Raw genomic sequence first — 2500 nt, 5'->3', positions numbered from 1 at the left:
CCCCTTGTCGATCCCTTCTTGTCAGGATTCTGAGCAGTTCAGCAACCTGGGCGTAATCTGGCAGGAACTTGGCATAACATTGCACTAACCCTAAGAACGATCTGACTTCAGCGGTGTTCTGTGGTGGCTAGGCATTTTGAATTGCAGACACCTTCTCTTCACTTGGTGAAATTCCTTGTTTTCTCAAGTCATGTCCAAAGAATGTTAATTTTGCAAGTCTAAACTGATACTTCTTCTCGTTCAAGGTCAATCCACACTTTCTGAGACAGCGCAGAACAGCCGGCAGATTCTCTTCATGTTCCTGGATTCCCCATCCATGGTTGATTAAGTCATCAGCAATATTTTTAACTCCCTTGCAACCAATCAGGGCATCTTTGACAATCTTCTGATATTCTCTGGAGCTTAGGTTATTCCAAACATCAACCTCTTTTATGGAGAAAGACCTCTGTGTAATGAAGGTAGTAATCTGACATGATTCTGCATCAAGTTCTACTTGATGGAAGCCCCATTTCAAGTCCAATTTACTGAAAACAGTAGACCCGTGTAAATCGTGCAGCACTTCATCGATGGTAGGAATAGGGTGCCTCTCCCTTTCAATTGCTTCATTAGCTCTTCTCATATCGACACAGATGCGAATATCCCCATCTAAGACTGTGCAGTCGAGCCGCTCGCTTGTTCTCCAGGCGCTGACATTCCGATCGTTGGACAAAATACACGTGCAAATTTTAATCTGTAACCACTTTGGTAAATTCCACGAATCCCTGTCCTCGGCGCCAATTACGTAGTCTCTTAAGCTAAACACCACAGTCGGGGACTTCAGGGAGGTGAGCTACACCTCGGTGTGGTAGCCAATCTCTCTATACAGTCTCTCTTTTTTTCTTGATCATCTTCACATGAGAGGTACGGTACATGTACAGCGAGGCAGGTTGACCGGTCAGGTGGGCCATTTAACCCGCTTAGTTGGGGTGAGTTTCTCCATATGAATGCTGAAGGTGGGGTACCCCCGCCTGACTGGGGTGATGTTCATCTTTAGTTTGAATATTCTGCCTAAGCATTTGAAAACCTGACGCCAGCGCTCAAGGGCTATAAATATTGCATATCAAGGCTCACTTTTTTTACTATGGGTAGGTGGGGGGGGGGGACATGTACCTCACCTACCCAGGGTCCCCCAACCTCCATGTGAACAGGCCCTTAGTGAGAGATATCGTAGTTCATGAAGAAGCACAAATGGCTACAAATAATTATGAGCCTGAAAACGTCCAGGTTTGATGCAGTTTCTCTTCCTACAGGATCTAACAGATCATACTGAGGAGGGAGGGGCTGTTATTTGCGGCGCAGTGCCTTTTGTACTTTTACTTGTAACAGTTGATGTAGATACAGCAGCAGGGAAATCAAATCCACAACCTCCAGTCCATGTAACACTTACAACTTGAATTATCCAATTAGATTTAAAATAATCTGTCCGAGGGACCAACAAAGTTTGATTATTAGACCCTAATTGGTTCATTTCATTTAAAAATTCTTAATGGTCTTTAGACTAATATTATTTAGCGACAGACCTTTTCTATGGCTAAAGGGTGACGGGTAGAAGGTGAAGGGTGAATGGTAGAGATTTCTACCTAGCCATTTACATGTCGGATCAATTAGTTGAACTTCAGCATTTTAATTTCTTCAATTTTCAACAACCAGACCCGCAACCAACACATAGGAATTACCATGAGGGATATTACCTCCTTTGCTTTCATTTCATTCATATAATGTTGATAGATGAAATTGCATGAGCACAGATTGGATAAGATTTAATAGTCAAGAGAAAAAAATTCCAAGCCAACGAGAGCAAGCTACCCACAGTGACCATGCAAACAAAAGAGTAAAAGAAGTTTTAAAACAATTCTATCCAATCTTCTTTGGTAAACTAAAGGAATGAAATCGAAGAAAGAATGCAAGAAAAAAGTCAACAATATGAAGTTCTCTGGGTGGTCAACAAACCAAGCCGTATCCCTAGCCAACAAGATGTAAATTAAACAACGAAAATGTGGCTAAATACCATGTGCGTTGGAAAAGCCCCTTTCTGACTTGTTGTTACGTTACATGATATATGTCAATGAAAGTTACGCTCCATACACATTCTTTAAATTTCGTACAATCTGTTATCACGCAATGAAGTGTTGCGAGAACGCGCATGTGAATTTTGCCTAGCGGGATGCTAATATTAAATTTTGGATTGCGACACCGCCCACCCTTTTACCTGTTGTACCTGTTACCCTTTACCCATTACCCTTTACCTTTTACATCAAAAAGGTCTGTCTGGTAAAATTTAATGTTGCTGTCAAAGCCATGAGTCTGCCTTTATGAATTACACTCTACAAAAAAATCTTCCAGAATGTTATGATATTACATGTAAAGAAAAAAGCTATTGATGCTTTAAAGAATTAACCAACAAAGAGCAATTACTGTACATGTATTTATTGTTTTGTAGTTTGCTCACGGGTACATTGTA

General features: G+C 41.1%; 1 protein-coding gene across 2 annotated transcripts in view; it reads left to right on the top strand.

The window, feature by feature from the left end:
• The window catches only part of LOC138058257 (non-structural maintenance of chromosomes element 3 homolog), a 27400-nt gene that overhangs the window by 15827 nt on the left and 9073 nt on the right, over window positions 1-2500 (top strand). The window lies entirely within an intron of this gene.

The sequence above is a fragment of the Montipora capricornis genome, chromosome 7, assembly GCF_036669925.1.
Source record: "Montipora capricornis isolate CH-2021 chromosome 7, ASM3666992v2, whole genome shotgun sequence".
Taxonomy (NCBI): Eukaryota; Metazoa; Cnidaria; class Anthozoa; order Scleractinia; family Acroporidae; genus Montipora; species Montipora capricornis.
Note: the sequence above shows the minus strand (reverse complement) of the source record. Positions and strands in the feature narration are given on the sequence as shown.